At 45.2% G+C, this 24,945-nt stretch overlaps 1 protein-coding gene across 1 annotated transcript in view; it reads left to right on the top strand.

The window, feature by feature from the left end:
• The window catches only part of LOC106578416 (trichohyalin), a 123,671-nt gene extending 116,953 nt beyond the window's left edge, over positions 1 to 6,718 (top strand). Inside the window, exons 30-31 of the transcript XR_006760675.1 lie at positions 6,139 to 6,232; positions 6,684 to 6,718. The gene's annotated coding sequence lies outside the window, so the exon portion shown is untranslated. The remainder of the gene's footprint in view (positions 1 to 6,138; positions 6,233 to 6,683) is intronic.
• The last annotated feature ends 18,227 nt before the right edge of the window (positions 6,719 to 24,945 follow it).

Below are 24,945 nucleotides of genomic sequence, written 5' to 3'. Positions count from 1 at the left end.
ATTCTTCCGTCCTGCCTATCCTTCCGTCCTCTCTAGTCTTATGTCCTCTCTAGCCTTTTATCCTTCTGTCATCTCTATCCTTCTATCCTCTCTATCCTTCCGTCCTCTACCCTTCTGTCCTTGTGTCCTTATGTAATCTCTATCTTTCTATCCTCTCTGTCCTCTGTCCTCTCTAGCCTTCTGTCCTCTCTAGTCTTCTGTCCCATCTAGCATTTTGTCCTGTCCTCTCTATCATTTTGTCCTCTCTGTCCTCTCTGGCCTTCTGTCCTCTCTATCCTTATGTCCACTCTATCCTTCCATCCTTACAATCATTTTGTCCTCTCTATCCTTCTGTCCTCTCTATCCTTATGTCCACTCTATCCTTCCATCCTTACAATCATTTTGTCCTCTCTGGCCTTCTGTCCTCTCTAGCCTTTTATCCTTCTGTTATCTGTCCTCTCTTTCCTTCCGTCCTCTCTATCCTTCTGTAATCTGTCCTCTCTTTCCTTCCGTCCTCTCTATCCTTCTGTCCTTTCTATCCTTCCGTCCTCTCTATCCTTCTGTCCTCTCTTTCCTTCCGTCCTCTCTATCCTTCTGTCCTCTCTATCCTTCTATCCTTCTGTTATCTGTCCTCTCTTTCCTTCCGTCCTCTCTATCCTTCTGTCCTCTCTATCCTTCCGTCCTTTCTAGCCTTCTGTCCTCTCTATCCTTCTGTCCCATCTAGCATTTTGTCCTGTCCTCTCTATCATTTTGTCCTTCTGTCCTCTCTATCCTTCCGTCCTCTATCCTTCCGTCCTTTCTATCCTCTCTAGCCTTCTGTCTTCTCTAGTCATGTCCTCTCTAGCATTTTATCCTTCTGTCATCTCTATCCTCTCTGTCATCTCTATTCTTTTATCCTTCTGTCATCTCTATCCTCTCTATCCTTCTATCCTCTCTGTCCTTCTGTCCTCTATTCTTCAGTCCTCTCTATCCTTCCATCCTCTCTACCCTTCTGTCCTCTCTGTCTTTGTATCCTTATGTAATCTCTATCCTATCTGTCCTTCTGTCCTCTATCCTTCTGTTCTCTCTACCCTTCGGTTCTCTCTATCCTTCTGTCCTCTCTATCCTTTTGTCCTCTCTATCCTTGTATCCTTCTGTCCTCTATCATTCTGTCCTTCTGTCCTCTCTATCCTTGTGTCCTCTCTATCCTTCCGTCCTTTCTAGCCTTCTGTCCTCTAGTTTTCTGTCCCATCTAGCATTTTGTCCTGTCTTCTCTATCCTTCTGGCCTTCTGTCCTCTCTATCATTCTGTCCTTCTGTCCTCTCTATCCTTCTGTCATCTCTATCCTTCCGTCCTGCCTATCCTTCCGTCCTCTCTAGTCTTATGTCCTCTCTAGCCTTTTATCCTTCTGTCATCTCTATCCTTCTATCCTCTCTATCCTTCCGTCCTCTACCCTTCTGTCCTTGTGTCCTTATGTAATCTCTATCTTTCTATCCTCTCTGTCCTCTGTCCTCTCTAGCCTTCTGTCCTCTCTAGTCTTCTGTCCCATCTAGCATTTTGTCCTGTCCTCTCTATCATTTTGTCCTCTCTGTCCTTCTGTCCTTCTGTCCTCTCTATCCTTATGTCCACTCTATCCTCTCTATCCTTATGTCCACTCTATCCTCATGTCCACTCTATCCTTCCGTCCTTGCAATCATTTTGTCCTCTCTATCCTTCTGTTATCTGTCCTCTCTTTCCTTCCGTCCTCTCTATCCTTCTGTAATCTCTAGCCTTCCGTCCTCTCTATCCTTCTGTCCTTTCTGTCCTCTCTATCCTTCCGTCCTTTCTATCCTTCTGTCCTCTTTATCCTTCTGTCCTCTCTATCCTTCTGTCCTCTCTATCCTTCTGTCCTCTCGAGCCTTTTATCCTTCTGTCCTCTAGCCTTTTATCATTTTGTCCTCTCTATCCTACTATCGTCTCTATCCTTCTATCCTCTCTGTCCTTCTGTCCTCTATTCTTCAGTCCTCTCTATCCTTCCATCCTCTCTACCCTTCTGTCCTCTCTGTCTTTGTATCCTTATGTAATCTCTATCCTCTCTGGCCTTCTGTCCTCTCTATCCTTCCGTCCTCTCTATCCTTCCGTCCTCTCTATCCTTCCGTCCTTGCAATCATTTTGTCCTCTCTAGCCTTCTGTCCTCTCTAGTCTTCTGTCCCATCTAGCATTTTGTCCTGTCCTCTCTATCATTTTGTCCTTCTGTCATCTCTATCCTCTCTATTCTTCCGTCCTGCCTATCCTTCCGTCCTCTCTAGTCTTATGTCCTCTCTAGCCTTTTATCCTTCTGTCATCTCTATCCTTCTATCCTCTCTATCCTTCCGTCCTCTACCCTTCTGTCCTTGTGTCCTTATGTAATCTCTATCTTTCTATCCTCTCTGTCCTCTGTCCTCTCTAGCCTTCTGTCCTCTCTAGTCTTCTGTCCCATCTAGCATTTTGTCCTGTCCTCTCTATCATTTTGTCCTCTCTGTCCTCTCTGGCCTTCTGTCCTCTCTATCCTTATGTCCACTCTATCCTTCCATCCTTACAATCATTTTGTCCTCTCTGGCCTTCTGTCCTCTCTAGCCTTTTATCCTTCTGTTATCTGTCCTCTCTTTCCTTCCGTCCTCTCTATCCTTCTGTAATCTCTAGCCTTCCGTCCTCTCTATCCTTCTGTCCTTTCTGTCCTCTCTATCCTTCCGTCCTCTCCTTCCGTCCTCTATCCTTCCGTCCTTTCTATCCTTCTGTCCTCTTTATCCTTCTGTCCTCTCTATCCTTCTGTCCTCTTTATCCTTCTGTCCTCTCTATCCTTCTGTCCTCTTTATCCTTCTGTCCTCTCTATCCTTCTGTCCTTTCTATCCTTCTGTCCTCTTTATCCTTCTATCCTTCTGTCCTCTCTATCCTTCTGTCCTCTCGAGCCTTTTATCCTTCTGTCCTCTAGCCTTTTATCATTTTGTCCTCTCTATCCTTCCATCCTCTCTACCCTTCTGTCCTCTCTGTCTTTGTATCCTTATGTAATCTCTATCCTATCTGTTCTTCTGTCCTCTATCCTTCTGTTCTCTCTACCCTTCGGTCCTCTCTACCCTTCGGTCCTCTCTATCCTTCCGTCCTTTCTAGCCTTCTGTCCTCTAGTTTTCTGTCCCATCTAGCATTTTGTCCTGTCCTCTCTATCATTTTGTCCTTCTGTCATCTCTGTCCTCTCTATCCTTCCGTCTTCTCTATCCTTCTGTCCTTCTGTCCTCTCTATCCTTCTGTCCTTCTGTCCTCTCTATCCTTGTGTCCTCTCTATCCTTCTGTCCTTGCAATCATTTTGTCCTCTCTGGCCTTCTGTCCTCTCTATCCTTCCGTCCTCTCTATCCTTCCGTCCTCTCTATCCTTCCGTCCTTGCAATCATTTTGTCCTCTCTAGCCTTCTGTCCTCTCTAGTCTTCTGTCCCATCTAGCATTTTGTCCTGTCCTCTCTATCATTTTGTCCTTCTGTCATCTCTATCCTCTCTATCCTTCCGTCCTGCCTATCCTTCCGTCCTCTCTAGTCTTATGTCCTCTCTAGCCTTTTATCCTTCTGTCATCTCTATCCTTCTATCCTCTCTATCCTTCCGTCCTCTACCCTTCTGTCCTTGTGTCCTTATGTAATCTCTATCTTTCTATCCTCTCTGTCCTCTGTCCTCTCTAGCCTTCTGTCCTCTCTAGTCTTCTGTCCCATCTAGCATTTTGTCCTGTCCTCTCTATCATTTTGTCCTCTCTGTCCTCTCTATCCTTCTGTCCTTCCGTCCTCTCTATCCTTCCGTCCTTGCAATCATTTTGTCCTCTCTTTCCTTCCGTCCTCTCTATCCTTCTGTCCTTTCTGTCCTCTCCTTCCGTCCTCTATCCTTCCGTCCTTTCTATCCTTCTGTCCTCTTTATCCTTCTGTCCTCTCTATCCTTCTGTCCTCTCTATCCTTCTGTCCTCTCGAGCCTTTTATCCTTCTGTCCTCTAGCCTTTTATCATTTTGTCCTCTCTATCCTACTATCCTCTCTATCCTTCTATCCTCTCTGTCCTTCTGTCCTCTATTCTTCAGTCCTCTCTATCCTTCCATCCTCTCTACCCTTCTGTCCTCTCTGTCTTTGTATCCTTATGTAATCTCTATCCTATCTGTTCTTCTGTCCTCTATCCTTCTGTTCTCTCTACCCTTCGGTTCTCTCTACCCTTCGGTCCTCTCTATCCTTCCGTCCTTTCTAGCCTTCTGTCCTCTAGTTTTCTGTCCCATCTAGCATTTTGTCCTGTCCTCTCTATCATTTTGTCCTTCTGTCATCTCTGTCCTCTCTATCCTTCCGTCTTCTCTATCCTTCTGTCCTTCTGTCCTCTCTATCCTTCTGTCCTTCTGTCCTCTCTATCCTTGTGTCCTCTCTATCCTTCCGTCCTTGCAATCATTTTGTCCTCTCTGGCCTTCCGTCCTCTCTATCCTTCCGTCCTCTCTATCCTTCTGTCCTTGCAATCATTATGTCCTCTCTGGCCTTCCGTCCTCTCTAGCCTTCTGTCCTCTCTAGCCTTCCGTCCTCTCTAGTCTTCTGTCCTCTCTATCATTTTGTCCTTCTGTCATCTCTATCCTCTCTATCCTGCTGTCCTGCCTATCCTTCCGTCCTCTCTAGTCTTATGTCCTCTCTTGCCTTTTATCCTTCTGTCATCTCTATCCTTCTATCCTCTCTATCCTTCCGTCCTCTACCCTTCTGTCCTTGTGTCCTTATGTAATCTCTATCTTTCTATCCTCTCTGTCCTCTGTCCTCTCTAGCCTTCTGTCCTCTCTAGTCTTCTGTCCCATCTAGCATTTTGTCCTGTCCTCTCTATCATTTTGTCCTCTCTGTCCACTCTATCCTTCTGTCCTTCCGTCCTCTCTATCCTTCCGTCCTTACAATCATTTTGTCCTCTCTGGCCTTCTGTCCTCTCTAGCCTTTTATCCTTCTGTCATCTGTCCTCTCTATCCTTCCGTCCTCTCTATCCTTCTGTCATCTGTCCTCTCTATCCTTCCGTCCTCTCTATCCTTCTGTCATCTGTCCTCTCTATCCTTCCGTCCTTTTTATCCTTCCATCCTCTCTAGTCTTCTGTCCCATCTAGCATTTTGTCCTGTCCTCTCTATCATTTTGTCCTTCTGTCATCTCTATCCTCTCTATCCTTCCGTCCTGTCTATCCTTCCGTCCTCTCTAGTCTTATGTCCTCTCTAGCCTTTTATCCTTCTGTCATCTCTATCCTTCTATCCTCTCTATCCTTCCGTCCTCTACCCTTGTGTCCTTATGTAATCTCTATCTTTCTATCCTCTCTAGCCTTCTGTCCTCTAGTCTTCTGTCCCATCTAGCATTTTGTCCTGTCCTCTCTATAATTTTGTCCTTCTGTCATCTCTATCCTCTCTATCCTTCTATCCTCTCTATCCTTCCGTCCTCTCCACCCTTCTGTCCTTGTGTCCTTATGTAATCTCTATCTTTCTATCCTCTCTGTCCTCTGTCCTTCTGTCCACTTTACCCTTCTGTCCACTCTACCCTTCGGTCCACTCTACCCTTCGGTCCACTCTATCCTTCGGTCCACTCTATCCTTTTATCATCTCTAGCCTTCTGTCCTCTATCCTTTTATCCTTCTGTCATCTCTATCCTTCTATCCTCTCTGTCCTTCTGTCCTCTCTATCCTTCCGTCCTCTCTATCCTTCTGTCCTCTCTGTCCTTGTATCCTTATGTAATCTCTATCCTATCTGTTCTTCTGTCCTCTATCCTTCTGTTCTCTCTACCCTTCGGTCCTCTCTACCTTTCTGTCCTCGCTATCCTTCTGTCCTCTCTATCGTGTGTCCTCTCTAGCCTTCTGTCCTCTCTAGCCTTGTATCCTTCTGTCCTCTCTGTCCTTTTGTCCTCTCTATCCTTTTGTCCTTCTGTCCTCTCTAGCCATCTGTCCTCTCTATCCTTCTGTCCTCTCACTATGTCTTCTCCTTCTGTACCAAAGGTCCAGTCTGTCTGGGTCAGCGTGTTCGCCTGCCATTCCACCTAAATGACATCATTATAGCCAGACAGTGGTTTGAGTGCACTGTGTTCCTCTCTCCATCTCCTTCATTTATGTTGCCTTTCTCTGTCTCTCTCCTCTCATCCACAAATCTATATGGATCGCTTTTCTCTCTCTCTGTCTCTCTCTGTTTCTGTGTCTCTATTTCTCTCAGACATCTTCAGGAGGCTAACAGGGCCCTAGAGGAGGAGCTGGGGAAATTGGGAGATGAGGGGGAGGAGAAGGAGAGAGAGATGGAACGCTTAAAGGTAAATGAGAGGAAGAAGAGAGAGATGTTCTAGACTGAGAGAGCGGGAGAAAGAGGAAAGAAAGATATAGAATTTCTGTAGTTTGACATATGCACAGTTGTTTGTGTAGAACATTTTGTACCCCCCCACCACTCTTCTTATTGTGTCTCTCTCTTTTAGAAGCCTTTGGTCTAACCACACATGCCATTTAGTCTCTGTAATATGTCATATTTCCCAATACTTTGATCAGACAATGGTAACAGCATCTGAGTCCTATCACTCTGTCTGATATGTCAGCATACAGCCACCAAAAACCTGTCTCAAAACGAATGACCCTAATGACTGGAACTCAGAATAACACCAGGGATTAGTATAGAATATTGTAGAATAGAACAAAACTCTACATGGATGTAGCGCCGATAAGACTATCGTTGGCTTAGATGAATATTTAGCTTGTCATTTTTTTCCGTAGGCCCAGGTTCAAGACCGGGATCAACAGCAGGAGGAGTAAGTACCGACTGTCTGTGTGTCTGTTCTGTCTGGACACGGTGTGTGTGAGTGTGTGGTCATGTGTGGAAGTATACTCCCAATCAGTCACCATAGTAGTCATGAGCACATCCAGACAGGTGTTTCATACACTCAGGCTGCTTCTTCCCCAGCAGCTGTTAATGATGTTATTACCAATGAAAAGTTGTGACTGGGATAATGACATTAGGGGGAGGGGGTGTACTGCCAATTAAAATACCCTCAGGCGACCCCACCTGTGTCTGTGTGTGACGTGACCTACCCACACACACACTGAATAACTAAATCATGCTGAGTCTTTAACAATGATAAGTCTCTGACCAGAGTCCTCCTCATTGTTGTCAGATGAAGTTTCATCTGTACTGGAGAGGTTCATCTATTAGTTTCATTAAGAGGATGAAAGAATGATGGACAGATGGCATGGTTGTGGGGGGGCAAGAGGTACCTGCCTGAAGCAATCACCCCCCACCTTGTTAACGATGCATCCCTCCACCACGCCCCCTCATGAACCAACAGGCTTTATTTCCAAACTGATCTAATTTGTTTGGACTCCTATTGGTTTCAAACACAGTTCAAAGCTGTCAGTCATTTTAATGATATTATTAAGGGCCCTGACAGAAAGGTGAGTCACATCTCTGTCTTTCTGAATAATTGCTCCCGAGAGAAGAGATTCATATAGATGTGTAGATGAGGGTTTTTGATGGGATGAATATTAATGTAGACTGAGATAAGATGCAGTGAATGAAACTGTCTTCTATTGTCTCTTATTATGGGAAAACCCCTTCATGTCATTATTACAATTTCCCCATAGCATATATGAATCGGAATACTTGCTATATGAGAAGTGATATTTGCATGGCTGTCATATACCTATTGGCCTATACATGATTAGGATCATGCATTATGAAGGAAGTCTCTAGGGATAAGGTGGTATAATCATGACAGTGATCAACCTAGTAAGGAGTCAGTTATTAGAAATATTTTCTGAAATCCATCTCTAATCATTGGTTAGTCCATGATGATTACATAGCTTACTATATACACATGCTGTGTAATATATGCTACGTAGTACAATATACTTTTATCAGGATTATAAAGTTCACCCATTAAGCTGTATATTTATTGATTTTGAACAGAAAACGAGGAGAGAAGAGGAAGCATGAGAAGAGGGGTGAGAAGGGACGAGAGGCAGATATTTTTACATTTTAGTCATTTAGCAGATGCTCTTTTCCAGAGTGACTTAGTTACTGTATTCATCTTAAGATAACTAGGTGGGACTTCCACATATCACAGGAATAGAAAGTACATGTTTCCTCTATCGTAGCGTCAGAGCTAGTGGGTGGGAGGACGGACGGGACTCTGCTGTCCTAGCTTCAGGAAGAAGCTGGTTCCACTATTGGGGTGCCAGGACAGAGAAGAGCTTGGACTGGGCTGAGCGGAAGCTGCCCTCCCATCGGAGGAGAGGGCCAAGAGACCTTAGGTGGCAGAACAGTGTGCTCGGGTTGGGGTATAGGGTTTGAGCATAGCCTGAAGGTAGGGAGGGGCAGTTCCTCTTGCTGCTCCACAAGCAAGCACAGTGGTCTTGTAGTGGAAGTAAGCTTTGACTGGAAGCCAGTGGAGTGTGCAGAGGAGCCAGGTGACATGAGAGAACTTGTGAAGGTTGAAAACCAGGTGGGCTGCAGCAGTCTGGGTAAGTGTCAGGGCTTGGATGGCACAAGCGGGAGCAAAGCCAACAGCAAGTTGAAGTAGTCCAGATGGGAGAGGAGGATTGCCTGGATTAGGACTTGCACCCGCTTCCTGTGTGAGGTAGGGTTGTACTCTACAGATGTTATAGAGCATGAACCTGCAGTAGCGGGTCACTGCTTTGACGTTTGCAGAGAATGACAAGGTGTTGTCCAGGGTCATGCCAAGGTTCTTTACACTATGGGACGCTGTGGAGTTGTCAACCGTGATAGAGGTATTTGAGCAGGCAGGCCTTCCCAAGGAGGAAGAGCAATTCCGTCTTGTCGAGGTTGAGCTTGAGGTGGTGGGCTGACATCCAAGTTGAGATATCTGCCAGGCACGCAAAGATGGAGCGCCATCTGGTGTCAGAAGGAAAGTTGTTGAGTGTCATCCACATAGCAATGATAGCAGAGACCATGTGAGGATATGATGGAGCCGAGTGACTTGGTGTATAGAGAGAAGAGGGCCTAGAACCGAGCCCTGGGGGACACCAATAGTGATAGTACGTGGTGCAGACAGATCCTCTCCACGTCACCTGGTAGGAGCGGCCTGCCAGGTAGGAAGCAATCCAAGAATAGGAGAGTAGTGGGAGAGAGAGCAAAGATTGTGACGGCACATGACCATCTGCATAGGGGCCGAGTGACTAGGGTTGGAGGAAAGGGAGACAGAAAAGGAAAGTAGTGATCAGAGACCTGGAGGGGGTTGCAGTGAGATTAGTAGGTAAGCAGCCTCTAGTAAAGATGAGGCCAAGTGCATTGCCTGCCTTGTGAGTAGGAGGGGATTGGGAAAGGGTGAGAAGTTGAAAGAAATTAATCGAAGGCAGACGTCGGGAGGTTGAAGTCGCTAAGTACTAAGAGCGGTGAGCCATCTTCAGGAAATGAGCTTATCAAAGTGTCCAACTCATTGAGGAACTCTCCAAGGGCACCTGGTGGCCATACTGTTAATCTTGAGTGGACAAGTGACAGTATGGAATTCAAATGAGGAGAAACAGGTAAGAGGGAGAAAATAGAAAAATCTCCACTTAGGACAAATGAGTAGACCTGTGTCACCACTATGACAACCAGATGCTCTCGGACTATGAGAGAAAACATAGTCAGATGAAGAAACAGCAGCTGGAGTAGCAGTGTTCTCTGGGGGATCCATGTCTCTGTCAGGGCAGTAAAGACAGGGGACTGAAGTGCGGTGAGATGAACTCCAAAAGCAGCCAGAGACCCGGAATTCCACATGGGTTGTGCGCGCAGGGTACACTAAATTAGAAGAGTTGCAGCCAAGGGGTGGGGAGTGTCTGTAAAGCCTACAGGGAGAGGTGCGGACAGGTATAGAAAACACACAGTTGACAAAGCTACAGAAGAGCAAAATGAGAATCTGTAAATAACTAGTTAAGATACTCAAGTGAGAGAGTGGTGTGGAGCCTTCCTCTCTTTCTTAATAACTCAGCAGAACAGTCTTTGTTTCGGCGGCGACGGTCTTAGTTTAGCAACATGGCTGCCGCTGAGAAACAAGGGGAGACTGAAGAACTAACACTAATTGCTAATTGACTAGCAGAGGTGGAGAGCACACCTCCCTGTACTAATTGCTGATTGCCTAGGAGAAGTGAAACCACTCCTCCCCCAATACCACTGATAGCCACTGATTACCAAAACAAGTTGCCCTGCCCCTTGATCCTGGTTGATGTGTCAACAACTATCTGTAAGTTATGAGCAGTCAGCAGTTCACACACTAAGGAGGCTACTGGGATGACAGGCAGGATTTAAAGTAGATGACCCTAGCTAGCAGAAAGACAGTAGTACACCACAACAGATAAAGAGACAAAAAATCCTACTTATCACACCTGGAGATATCAGGAGTCCTCTAGCGATAGAATGAAGCATGCAGGATATGAGAGAAGCAAGAAGACTAAAACCCCTGAAAGCTCTTCTTCAGTCTAAAAGGGCAGGAGAGAAGATGAGAGGAAAAAGTGAAACTAGGCCTTAAATATATATTTCTCTCCCACTCTTTCTCGCTATCTCGCTTTCTCTCTCTCCCTCTATCGCTCTCTCTCTTTCTCTCTCTGTCTCTGTCTCATTCTGTGTTACAGAGTTTCTCCCTCCAGCTGCACTAAAACAGCTAGGGGCACTTGTGTCACATCTGTCTGTCAGCTCCAGTCTCTCAACGGAGCCAGAAGGTCGTTAAATTACCACCAATACCATCATGTTCTTAATTAGCACCACAGTCATTCCAGATGAGGATTAGAGGGAGGGAGAGGAGAAGGGATAGAGTGGTGGAGAGATACAGAGAGTGAGCAGGAAAGATGAATAGATATGACACAGAGAGCAAGAAAGAGTGATGAATGAAAGAGCCAGAAAGCGAGAGAGAGAGAGAGAGAGAGAGAAGAACGGGGGAGAGGGACATGGAGAGAGAGAGGGAGAGAGAGAGGGGCGGACGAGAGAGAGAGAGAGCGGGACGGGAGAGAGAGAGAGAGAGATAGGGAGAGGGAGAGCGAACTCGTTAGTGTTTGTTCTGTGGCGATGTCAGCTTGTCTCCAACACTAATGACTGTAATTATACACACACTGATTGGGTTAGGCCTATAATTACACATTCACACACACATACAAACACACTCTGACACACACAGTGACACTTAACACACACACAAACAAATACACATAAGCGTATACAGGCCCAGTGCCAAACACACAGCAACTAAGCGTGTTCCACTGGTTTAAGTGTGTGAACATAAATCTATCAGCCTCAGCCTCCTCTTTCTCAGTGTTGATGAGATGTTTTACAACCTGGTGAAGGCTCTGGTTAAAACCAAAACAACATGTTGGGAAACATGAAGATAACAGAGGATTTCTGTGGACACTGTAAAACTCTCATCACTTTCAGGACAGTTTTGAAGAGGTATTCCAATAGCTTTATTTATATTTCTGATAACACAAACAGCTTATTAATCACATGTAACAAATCACATGATATGCATGGATGTTAACCATTATGAATAACCCAATATCCATGCAGATGTGTGCTATTCTGTGACAAGACATTTGAGTTATTCACGTACATGTCCCATACAGGTATTTAAAACAGCTTGACTTCCATAATAACCCTGGAGAAGGTACAGTAGGGTTCCGTATGCAGATGTCCTTCTCTAATGAAGGACACCTATTGTTGTTTTAAGTTTAAGTCATTATTGTCCTATATGTACCCGTGTCTCGACCCCACTGAGCTTTTTAATATTGATTGAGATAAAGCAGGTCGATGTGGTTCATGAGACTACATTTCAGAGACATATCGCTGTGACTTCTGATCTATGTTCATCTTCATAATGGGCTCCTAGCATCTTGGCTTCTTCTTTAAGTTGTTGCTAATAGGGTGTGTGTGTGTTCGTGTGCGTGTAGGTGCGTGCGTGTGTGTGTGCGTGCGTGCGTGCTCACTCGCACGCGTGCGTATGGAGATTGTTATTCGTTAGCAATATGATGACTACGTTAAACAAGTCAAGCATGATCCCCTGCCTTTTCATTCACTGCTCTTTATCAACATGAGATACAGACCCTTAGTTCCTCTTGACAAGAAAATGAAGATTGGGGTCCACTGCAGTAGTCTAATAGGCTAAGGAGTCTTGGCTTGACGAGAGGGCTAGTAAAAGTATTTACAAGGCTTGCATGCTAATGTTACTACCCTCCTAACTGGACCCATCGGTGCATGAAAGCCACAGCACAGGACTGGGAGAGTACTGACACACACACACACACACAGAGTCAGTACAGGCTACCATTATTTTACTGTACGTCGTTAATTTAATGGACATTCCTCACTCAGTCTCCGAGGAGCTGGGGATATCAGAGGGAACATTTGTTTGTAATTTCCCAAAAATGTAAATAAATTGTTAAATGTCTTATATATGATTTAATGAATTCTGGAATCCATTTAGCTCCGTCCTCCAGCCATGTTCAGAACATATTTTGATGTGCTTTATCAAGATGTTTGCCAATTTGTTGTTCTTTGCCCTGAATTTGTAAAGCAAAGTAAATTTGATGAAGACGTTTTGTTCGACAAGTGCAAATGTTTATCATTGAAATATCAGCTTTATGCTTTTCAACTCTGTTATGGAGAAAACGGAGGTCAGACAACAAAATTGTCTGCATTATACACTGCTCAAAAAAATAAAAGGAACACTTAAACAACACAATGTAACTCCAAGTCAATCACACTTCTGTGAAATCAAACTGTCCACTTAGGAAGCAACACTGATTGACAATACATTTCACATGCCGTTGTGCAAATGGAATAGACAACAGGTGGAAATTATAGGCAATTAGCAAGACACCCCCAATAAAGGAGTGGTTCTGCAGGTGGGGACCACAGACCACTTCTCAGTTCCTATGCTTCCTGGCTGATGTTTTGGTCACTTTTGAATGCTGGCGGTGCTTTCACTCTAGTGGTAGCATGAGACGGAGTCTACAACCCACACAAGTGGCTCAGGTAGTGCAGCTCATCCAGGATGGCACATCAATGCGAGCTGTGGCAAGAAGGTTTGCTGTGTCTGTCAGCGTAGTGTCCAGAGCATGGAGGCGCTACCAGGAGACAGGCCAGTACATCAGGAGACGTGGAGGAGGCCGTAGGAGGGCAACAACCCAGCAGCAGGACCGCTACCTCCGCCTTTGTGCAAGGAGGAGCACTGCCAGAGCCCTGCAAAATGACCTCCAGCAGGCCACAAATGTGCATGTGTCTGCTCAAACGGTCAGAAACAGACTCCATGAGGGTGGTATGAGGGCTCGACGTCCACAGGTGGGGGTTGTGCTTACAGCCCAACACCGTGCAGGACGTTTGGCATTTGCCAGAGAACACCAAGATTGGCAAATTCGCCACTGGCGCCCTGTGCTCTTCACAGATGAAAGCAGGTTCACACTGAGCACGTGACAGACGTGACAGAGTCTGGAGACACCGTGGAGAACGTTCTGCTGCCTGGAACATCCTCCAGCATGACCGGTTTGGCGGTGGGTCAGTCATGGTGTGGGGTGGCATTTCTTTGGGGGGCCGCACAGCCCTCCATGTGCTCGCCAGAGGTAGCCTGACTGCCATTAGGTACCGAGATGAGATCCTCAGACCCCTTGTGAGACCATATGCTGGTGCGGTTGGCCCTGGGTTCCTCCTAATGCAAGACAATGCTAGACCTCATGTGGCTGGAGTGTGTCAGCAGTTCCTGCAAGAGGAAGGCATTGATGCTATGGACTGGCCCACCCGTTCCCCAGACCTGAATCCAATTGAGCACATCTGGGACATCATGTCTCGCTCCATCCACCAACGCCACGTTGCACCACAGACTGTCCAGGAGTTGGCGGATGCTTTAGTCCAGGTCTGGGAGGAGATCCCTCAGGAGACCATCCGCCACCTCATCAGGAGCATGCCCAGGTGTTGTAGGGAAGTCATACAGGCACGTGGAGGCCACACACACTACTGAGCCTCATTTTGACTTGTTTTAAGGACATTACATCAAAGTTGGATCAGCCTGTAGTGTGGTTTTCCACTTTAATTTTGAGAGTGACTCCAAATCCAGACGTCCATGGGTTGATAAATTGGATTTCCATTGATTATTTTTGTGTGATTTTTTTGTCAGCACATTCAACTATGTAAAGAAAAAAGTATTTAATAAGATTATTTATTTCATTCAGATCTAGGATGTGTTGTTTAAGTGTTCCCTTTATTTTTTTGAGCAGTATATATCATCTTTATAATGTTCTATCTTCATCATTATCATCGGTATCAACTTCTTATTTGTCATCATTAGACGGTGTGTAACAATGTTTAACAGTGTTCTTTCCTGTGTGTGTGTGTGTGTGTGTGTGTGTGTGTGTGTGTGTGTGTGTGTGTGTGTGTGTGTGTGTGTGTGTGTGTGTGTGTGTGTGTGTGTGTGTGTGTGTGTGTGTGTGTGTGTGTGTGTGTGCAGGGAGAGGGAGAGCTTTGTGACCACCAACCTGAGTAGGATCCAATACATGCAGGTCAGACTGAGAAGCAACCTGGAGGCTATAGGCTTGCTCAACAAACAGGTAAGAACACACACACACACACACACTGGGTCCATCTGGCCCAACACACACACAGACCAGCCCACCTGCTGTGTAGTTCAGACTGAAGAAGAAGCCTTAAAGCGTCTGACATCAAACACACACACATCCATTTCCTCTTCCTCTGAAGGAGGGAGGAATGAGGGAACCAATCTCATCAGTAGATAACGGTGACGTTTCTTCACCACTAAATGATTCTCTTTCATACCAGAGAGAGGGAAGTATCAATATGGTGTTGTAGCCCATCACTCTCTGACGGGGAAGAAAAATGGTATGCTGGGATAAAAGACAGAAAGGAAGAACAGAAGAATCTCCTGACCAAAAGAGAAGTGCACCGTCGTTTATCTGGGTTGTCACTTCACAAAAGAAATGGTCAACAAATCCACAACGTGCAGGAAGATTAATGTTTATTTTCTCTCCTCTTCCTCTTCTTGAACAAAGCTTTTAGAATCAATCACCTGGCTGTTGTGAATGTTTTGGGTATGAAAAGTATCAGCAGCATGTCAACTGTTTTGCTCTTGAGTTGTTTAGTATAGTTATAGACAGTGTTGTAGTACTCAAATCCAGTCTCGATATCACATATTGAGTGTCTTGGTCTTGTCTCGATGTCGGATACATTGGTACTCGGTCTTGATTCGGACAGTGAGCACTGGTAATTTCTTTGCGAGACCAGCAGAGTAAAAAACTAAATTATCAGCTTCCTTTCAGTCAGCTCATAAAACCGCTTCGCCAGGCCAAATATATACACTCCTTTCTTGAAACATGAATATCTTATGGCCTATTGAAACCTGGGATTCATACTTTACTAGAAACATTACTGTCCTTTACTTTCATTACATTTCCTTGACTCGCTGGTAGGGTAGAGTGGTGGAAATTGTAGGAAAGTTGTGCGCTCACTATTAGTAAGAGGAGACAGGGAATTATAACAGTCTTTATATCTATTATAGTGGCAGTGGAGAACCTATTGGACTTTCAGTGTGTGACAGGTTAGTACAGTGGAGAACCTATTGGACCTTCAGTGTGTGACAGGTTAGTACCGTATTCATTGACCTGGCCAAATCTTTTGACTCTGTTAATCACCACATCCTCATCGAGAGACTCAGTAGCCTTGGTTTCTCAAACGATTGCGTCGCCTGGTTCACCAACTACTTCTCTGATAGAGTTCAGTGTGTCAAATCGGAGGGCCTGCTGTCCGGACCTCTGTCAGTCTCTATGGGGGTACCACAGGGTTCAATTCTTGGGCCAACTCTTTTCTCTGTATACATCAATGATGTCGTTCTTGCTGCTGGTGAATCTCTGATCCACCTCTACGCAGACGACACCATTCTGTATACTTCTGGCCCTTCTTTGGACACTGTGTTAACAACCCTCCAGACGAGCTTCAATGCCATACAACTCTCCTTCCATGGTCTCCAACTGCTCCTAAATACAAGTAAAACTAAATGCATGCTCTTCAACCGATCGCTGCCTGCACCTGCCCGCCTGTCCAGCATCACTTCTCTGGACGGTTCTGACTTAGAATTTGTGGACAACTACAAATACCTAGGTGTCTGGTTAGACTGTAAACTCTCCTTCCAGACTCACATCAATCATCTCCAATCCAAAGTTAAATCTAGAATTGGCTTCCTATTTCGCAACAAAGCATCCTTCACTCATGCTGCCAAACATACCCTCGTAAAACTGACCATCCTACCAATCCTCGACTTCGGCGATGTCATTTACAAAATAGCCTCCAATACCCTACTCAACAAGCTGGATGCAGTCCATCACAGTGCCATCCGTTTTGTCACCAAAGCCCCATATACTACCCACCACTGCGACCTGTACGCTCTCGTTGGCTGGCCTTCGCTTCATAATCGTCGCCAAACACATTGGCTCCAGGTCATCTACAAGACCCTGCTAGGTAAAGTCCCCCCTTATCTCCGCTCACTGGTCACCATAGCAGCACCCACCAAAAGCACGCGCTCCGCAGGTATATCTCTCTGGTCACCCCTAAAGCCAACTCCTCCTTTGGTCATCTCTCCTTCCAGTTCTCTGCTGCCAATGACTGGAACGAACTACAAAAATCTCTGAAACTGGAAACACTTATCTCCCTCACTAGCTTTAAGCACCAGCTATCAGAGCAGCTCACAGATCACTGCACCTGTACATAGCCCATCTATAATTTAGCCCAAACTACTACCTCTTCCCCTACTGTATTTATTTATTTTATTTATTTTGCTCCTTTGCACCATATTATTTATATTTTAACTTTGAACTTTCTTCAAATAACAAATCTACCATTCCAGTGTTTTACTTGCTATACTTTATTTACTCTGCCACCATGGCCTTTTTTGCCTTTACCTCCCTTATCTCACCTCATTTGCTCACATTGTATATGGACGTATTTTTCTACTGTATTATTGATTGTATGTTGTTTTACTCCATGTGTAACTCTGTGTTTTTGTATGTTGTCGAACTGCTTTGCTTTATCTTGGCCAGGTCGCAATTGTAAATGAGAACTTGTTCTCAACTTGCCTACCTGGTTAAATAAAGGTGAAATAAATAAATAAAATAAATGTAAAAAGTACAGTGGAGAACCTATTGGACCTTCAGTGTGTGACAGGTTAGTACAGTGGAGAACCTATTGGACTTTCAGTGTGTGACAGGTTAGTACAGTGGAGAACTTATTGGACCTTCAGTGTGTGACAGGTTAGTACAGTGGAGAACCTATTGGACTTTCAGTGTGGACAGGTTAGTACAGTGGAGAACTTATTGGACCTTCAGTGTGTGACAGGTTAGTACAGTGGAGAACCTATTGGACTTTCAGTGTGTGACAGGTTCGTACAGTGGAGAACTTATTGGACCTTCAGTGTGTGACAGGTTAGTTCAGTGGAGAACCTATTGGACTTTCAGTGTGTGACAGGTTAGTACAGTGGAGAACTTATTGGACTTTCAGTGTGTGACAGGTTAGTACAGTGGAGAACTTATTGGACCTTCAGTGTGTGACAGGTTAGTACAGTGGAGAACTTATTGGACCTTCAGTGTGTGACAGGTTAGTACAGTGGAGAACCTATTGGACCTTCAGTGTGTGACAGGTTAGTACAGTGGAGAACCTATTGGACTTTCAGTGTGTGACAGGTTAGTACAGTGGAGAACTTATTGGACCTTCAGTGTGTGACAGGTTAGTACAGTGGAGAACCTATTGGACTTTCAGTGTGTGACAGGTTAGTACAGTGGAGAACCTATTGGACCTTCAGTGTGTGACAGGTTAGTACAGTGGGGAACTTATTGGAATTTCAGTGTGTGACAGGTTCCTGATTCTGAAAGGACAGCAACCACACGTAGTTTCAGCGGAATATCATCTGTGGAGTGTCTGTGGTTTTGGGGGGGGGGGTCCAATAAGGTGTTCTGCTAACAGGTCAGGTGTTTAATAGCCTGGGTCTTAGACACCTCATTGTGTGTGTTTAGTAGCCTGGGTCTCAGACACCTCATTGTGTGTGTTTAGTAGCCTGGGTCTCAGATACCTCATTGTGTGTGTTTTTGTGTTTAATAGCCTGGGTCTCAGACACCTCATTGTGTGTGTTTTTGTGTTTAATAGCCTGGGTCTCAGACACCTCATTGTGTGTGTTTTTGTGTTTAATAGCCTGGGTCTGAGACACCTCATTGTGTGTATTTAATAGCCTGGGTCTCAGACACCTCATTGTGTGTATTTAATAGCCTGGGTCTCAGACACCTCATTGTGTGTGTTTTTGTGTTTAATAGCCTGGGTCTCAGACACCTCATTGTGTGTGTTTTGTGTTTAATAGCCTGGGTCTCAGACACCTCTTAATCTGCTGTGTGAATCATTACACATATCGATCCAGCCGTCCGCTCCTACACAGAACACTTAATGAGGACGCCAACACACACCTAGACAGACAGGCAACCTCCCACTCTATTTCACCAGCCCACCATCTGCCACACACACGCCTATCCATGTCCTTGTCAAAAGACTAATGAAATGTCTTACTTCATTCTGCAGCTAGAGAACTCCAGATGAAGCTCAATTATAGCTGTCTAATCTCCATAGAATAACACGTTTAATTTCCATAGATTAGTGGCTCAGAATAATAGCTAATCTCCTTTCTTCATTTGGATATTGAATGTGTTGTTATTGCTTCTGCTAAGAGTAGTAGACAGCCTTCACACTGGTCACCAGTGGGTTTTAGCCTATGATCAGCTAAACCAATCACACACGCACACACACTCCACCCACCTAGACGGAACCAGTTCAGGGTTAGAGACTCATGCAGGGATTTTTAATTAGAAAATGTCCAGTCTTTGTAAAGATGATGGGAAATGAAACATGTCCCCAAGAATGTTAGAGTTAATTAGTTAATTTACATCATACTGTGTTTTCATAGACACATAACTGGGGTTTGATTTGGGCTGGGCGGGGGAGGAGATATTTTCACAAGAAGGTATTACTGGATTTAAACTGTGGGTTGGAGATATGGCTGAGGTTTTGGACAAGGCAGGGGATATGGCTTTTTGCAGGGCTACAGATAAGGTTGGTCTTAGATTCTACTGGATCTGTGGATATACAGGATAGGTGGAAAGAGTTTATACCTTATTTCTTCAACCTATTCAGGCTGTTTCAGATCGGAGGAATCATCAAGAGGTGAGAGAAGGAAGGGAGTAAGATTTCAGTTTGGGTTCAAACACGCACATTACTAGAAAGATTTGAAGCCTCACATCTGATAGACATATTTCCTAATAATCCCAATACTGCCGTCTGTCTGTCTTTCCTGTGAACGAGGGATGGGATGGAGGGATAGGGGAGGAGAGATGTCTAGAACAGTGGTTTTTAACCGGTGTACCTCGTCACACTGCTGTGCCTTGAGAAACTCTCAGGGGTGCCTCGTCACACTGCTGTGCCTTGAGAAACTCTCAGGGGTGCCTCGTCACACTGGTGTGCCTTGAGAAACTCTCAGGGGTGCCTCGTCACACTGGTGTGCCTTGAAAAACTCTCAGGGGTGCCTCGCCACACTGCTGTGCCTTGAGAAACTCTCAGGGGTGCCTCGTCACACTGCTGTGCCTTGAGAAACTCTCAGGGGTGCCTCGTCACACTGGTGTGCCTTGAGAAACTCTCAGGGGTGCCTCGTCACACTGGTGTGCCTTTAAAAACTCTCAGGGGTGCCTCGCCACACTGCTGTGCCTTGAGAAACTCTCAGGGGTGCCTCGTCACACTGCTGTGCCTTGAGAAACTCTCAGGGGTGCCTCGCCACACTGGTGTGCCTTGAAAAACTCTCAGGGGTGCCTCGTCACACTGCTGTGCCTTGAGAAACTCTCAGGGGTGCCTCATCACACTGGTGTGCTTTGAGAAACTCTCAGGGGTGCCTCGTCGCACTGCTGTGCCTTGAGAAACTCTCAGGGGTGCCTCGTCACACTGGTGTGCCTTGAGAAACTCTCAGGGGTGCCTCGTCACACTGGTGTGCCTTGAGAAACTCAGGGGTGCCTCGTCACACTGGTGTGCCTTGAGAAACTCTCAGGGGTGCCTCGTCACACTGGTGTGCCTTGAAAAACTCTCAGGGGTGCCTCGTCACACTGGTGTGCCTTGAAAAACTCTCAGGGGTGCCTCGTCACACTGGTGTGCCTTGAGAAACTCTCAGGGGTGCCTCGTCACACTGCTGTGCCTTGAGAAACTCTCAGGGGTGCCTCGTCACACTGCTGTGCCTTGAGAAACTCTCAGGGGTGCCTCAAAACTTTACCTAATCTTTTTTTTAACTGACTTGTAAACGTGACAAAATGAACATGGGATTTTGGCTTAGGAACACCAGTGGTGCTGGCACCAGAGGTGGGCAGCATTTCTGTTGATGTATTTGAAATATGTATTTCAATTTCTTCTGAGTATTTTGTAACAAGATGCTTTTGAGAGCTGTAATTTGTATTTTCAAAATACAAAATAAATTTCTATACCATTTTGGCCCCCTTTCACCCTGCATCTGAAGTCTGAAGGCACTATTGTGTGATAAGAGCGTAGCAGGTTAGGAGAATTAGGTTAAGCTGTATCCCATCTAGACATGACCCCATAACAAGGCCAAAAATAATACCCAGTGTGCTTTGCAGTTCATTTTAGTATGTTCATTTTCACATAAACATTTACATTTTGGTCATTTAGCAGACACTCTTATCCAGAGTGAATTAAGGTAGCCAACTAAGGTAGTTAAACAATAACATACAGTATCACAGTCATAGCAAGTAAAAAGGATCTGTAAATGTTGCTGAAAATGTTGTTGCTGTTTGGGCCAGATACTTGCATAAAATGTACTTTTTTTATTTAACTATGCAAATTATTATTTACAATGACGTCCTACACCGGCCAAACCCATTTTAAAATGCAGAAAACCTTTACAAACCACTAGTTTCTAGACCTTTACGTTCAAAAGTAATACCTATTTTACCGGAGCTATGTTTTTCTTTCTATTGGATATTTACGGGACGCTCTTAAAGGGGTACACACAAATGAACCGTCTTGAGGAAGGAGCTGTGAAAATAGTTTAAAAAACCTATTTAAATGTATTTAATCAATTCATTTTTTTGGGTCACAGGAAATTGATGATTTGCAGTATGGATCAGATGAGATGGAGGTCATTACCACTAAATACATTATTAGGAAAAGTTTAGGTGTGCCACAGAATTTTTTATCCCATCAAATAAGGTTAGGAACCACTGGCTAGAGTACAGAGATGTAACGGAAATGTTACTGTGTGTGTCAGACCGAGGTTCAAATACTATTTCAAATTGTCAATTGCTTCCACATACATTTTGAAGTAAGTATTCAGACAAGTAGTTGAATATTGAAATGGATTTGGAAAAACACTTTGAAAGTATTGAGATGTAATTGAAAATACTAAAATACACTGACTCAAATACACTCCTGTGCATTAAACCTAGATATTTGAAAATAATATTTGAAATAAGTATTTGAAAATACTTTCAAATAGTAGGCTATTTATCTGAAATGCTTTGAAAATACTTTAAAATACTTCCAATTTAAGTAGTTAATTCGGACCACATTAGTTGAAAATGCTCAAATACACAGAAAATAATTATTTAAATAACAAATATTCAAATACAAGAGCAACTTACAATTAGTGCATGCATAATGGTGAAAGAATCCTTAATGGTGAAAAAGCCACATACGTTTGCGAAATTACAACAACAATTGTTTGTTGCTGCAAACAATGAACACTATTTTTTCAGCCTCTGACATCATTGCCCACGCAACAGAAGAGCACAATGTGTACTGCAGTGTTTTTTACTGGGTTGTTGGGTTGTGCAACACTCCTCACCTCTGCTTTATCAACCAAACAAAACCGATAACAACGGCCGTGGGGCGAGTACTTGGGGGGGGAGTGTGTTATTCAGATACTCTTTGAAGAGGAAGGGTGTGTGTGTGTGTGTGACATCATTCTTTAACCGCAGCTTCCACACAGACACCCCCTCACTCTTACATACACATGTCTGAGGAACAGATGGGGATGAGTGTCACTGTCACTACAGACTCTCTCTCTGTCCATATGTCTGTTTTTCATCTCTGTCTGCTTACCGTACATCTCAAAATAACCAGGAATCAGCCAGCTCCTCTCTCTCTCTCCCTCTCTCTCTCTCTCTCTCTCTCTCTCTCTCTCTCTCTCTCTCTCTCTGATCACTGTGTCATTGCAGATCTCACACATTGACATGCATCTTACCTACCAAAACCAAAACATACCTTAAACTTGCCAGTTACGTACATAAAATGATCTAAAGTTTTGGACATGATTGTTTTTGGAGCCCAGTTCCATTCTGACCATGCCTGATGAGTTTTGTGTTGACAGTGTGTAGGGGCCGTAAACCCATTTCTCTCATCTCTGACTGTCTCTGACTGTCTCTGTTGATTTCTGGTTACATCTACAACATGATGACAGCTCTCAGGAACATTTAACAGCTTTCCTCTCTTCTACCCTCCACATTCCCCTCGCCTTTTCTCTCTTTTTCTCTCCCTTATTCTCTCTCACCCTCTCTCTCAAACTCTCTCTCAAACGCTCTCTTTCTCAAACTGTATCTCTCTATCTCTGTCTCTCAAACTCTCTCTCTCTCTTTCCCCTAGCTGAGTGCTCTGGGAGGAGAGAACGAGAGATTGCGTCTGCAGCTGGAGGAGGAGAGAGCAGAGCGCAGACGAGTGGAGCAACTGATACCGCCTACCAACCACCGGAGGGGTACCTCCCTCCTTCCCCTCACCCACGGGTCTTCCTCCTCCCTTCCTTCCCTCTCCCCCTCTCTGGATAGAGACACAGGATACCCTCCCCCTGCCTCCCACCTTTCCCCCTCCCCTTTTCACCACCCCCCCAGCCACAGCCCCAGTCCCAGGCCAGGGGAGAAGGACAGTGCCCTGACCCGAGCAGAGTTGAGCGTGGCTGGGCCGCGGGAGCCAGGCGAGGCCCAGGCTGTTAATGAGGCCTACTGGGTGAGGAGGGTGGGAGAACTATCAGTACAGTTGCAGGACAGAGAGCTCTACTGGTCAGGTAGGATCAACCACCTCGCTACAGAGATACGACAGACCAAGGACGCTTCGCCCCTCACCTGACCTCCTGCTGACCTATAAACCCTGTTCCCTGACCCCTGTCCTCTAATGCCTGACATCTCTTCCTTGTTTGGCTGTTGTTTTGGATGGGTTTAGTTAAGAAGCCATATCATTGTCTCTGATCACTGTATGACCATGTACCGTGTGCTGCAAATGTTAACATTTAAATCTATTTTGAGTTTGCGCGTCATTTGTGGTTAGTGCCGTGTGTGCATGTGTGTACGTGTGCCTGCACTCGTACATTGCCTTGTAACATGGAGAGAACTGTAGTAATATTGATAGTTATTGTTGTCTCTCTGAGTTCCAGTTTGATAATAAATCCAAATAAATAAAAAATCCCGTTTTATGTTTAAAGTTGTCACCGAAGGCCAGATAGTTGTCACTAAAGGCCAGATAGTTGAGACTGTAGACCAGATAGTTGAGCCTGTAGACCAGATAGTTGTCACGGAAGGCCAGATAGTTGAGACTGTAGGCCAGATGGATGAGACTGTAGGCCAGATAGTTGAGACTGAAGGCCAGATAGTTGAGCCTGTAGGCCAGATGGTTGAGACTGTAGGCCAGATAGTTGAGCCTGTAGGCCAGATAGTTGAGCCTGTAGGCCAGATAGTTGAGACTGTAGGCCAGATGGTTGAGACTGTAGGCCAGATAGTTGAGCCTGTAGGCCAGATGTTTGAGCCTGTAGGCCAGATGTTTGAGACTGTAGGCCAGATGGTTGAGACTGTAGGCCAGATGGTTGAGACTGTAGGCCAGATGGTTGAGCCTGTAGGCCAGATGGTTGAGCCTGTAAGCCAGATATTTGAGCCTGTAGGCCAGATAGTTGTCACTGTAGACCAGATAGTTGAGCCTGTAGGCCAGATAGTTGTCACTGTAGACCAGATAGTTGAGCCTGTAGACCAGATAGTTGAGATTGTAGACCAGATAGTTGAGACTGTAGACCAGATGGTTGAGACTGTAGACCAGATGGTTGAGCCTGTAGACCAGATAGTTGAGACTGTAGACCAGATAGTTGAGACTGTAGACCAGATGGTTGAGCCTGTAGACCAGATAGTTGAGACTGTAGACCAGATAGTTGAGCCTGTAGACCAGATAGTTGAGCCTGTAGGCCAGATAGTTGTCACTGTAGACCAGATAGTTGAGACTGTAGACCAGATAGTTGAGACTGTAGACCAGATAGTTGAGCCTGTAGACCAGATAGTTGAGCCTGTAGACCAGATAGTTGAGCCTGTAGACCAGATAGTTGAGCCTGTAGACCAGATGGTTGAGCCTGTAGACCAGATGGTTGAGCCTGTAGACCAGATAGTTGAGACTGTAGACCAGATAGTTGAGACTTTAGACCAGATAGTTGAGCCTGTAGACCAGATAGTTGAGCCTGAAGACCAGATAGTTGAGCCTGAAGACCAGATAGTTGAGCCTGAAGACCAGATAGTTGAGCCTGTAGGCCAGATTGTTGAGCCTGAAGACCAGATTGTTGTCAGCCTGAAGACCAGATAGTTGAGCCTGTAGACCAGATAGTTGAGCCTGTAGACCAGATAGTTGAGCCTGTAGACCAGATAGTTGAGCCTGAAGACCAGATAGTTGAGCCTGTAGACCAGATAGTTGAGCCTGTAGACCAGATAGTTGAGCCTGTAGACCAGATAGTTGAGCCTGTAGACCAGATAGTTGAGACTGTAGACCAGATAGTTGAGCCTGAAGACCAGATAGTTGAGACTGTAGACCAGATAGTTGAGACTTTAGGCCAGATAGTTGAGACTGTAGGCCAGATAGTTGAGACTTTAGGCCAGATAGTTGAGACTGTAGGCCAGATAGTTGAGCCTGTAGACCAGATAGTTGAGCCTGAAGACCAGATTGTTG

The sequence above is a fragment of the Salmo salar genome, chromosome ssa19 (genome assembly GCF_905237065.1).
Source record: "Salmo salar chromosome ssa19, Ssal_v3.1, whole genome shotgun sequence".
NCBI classification, from domain to species: Eukaryota; Metazoa; Chordata; class Actinopteri; order Salmoniformes; family Salmonidae; genus Salmo; species Salmo salar.
The sequence above is the reverse complement of the archived record's forward strand: the minus strand, read 5'-3'. Positions and strand labels throughout refer to the sequence as shown.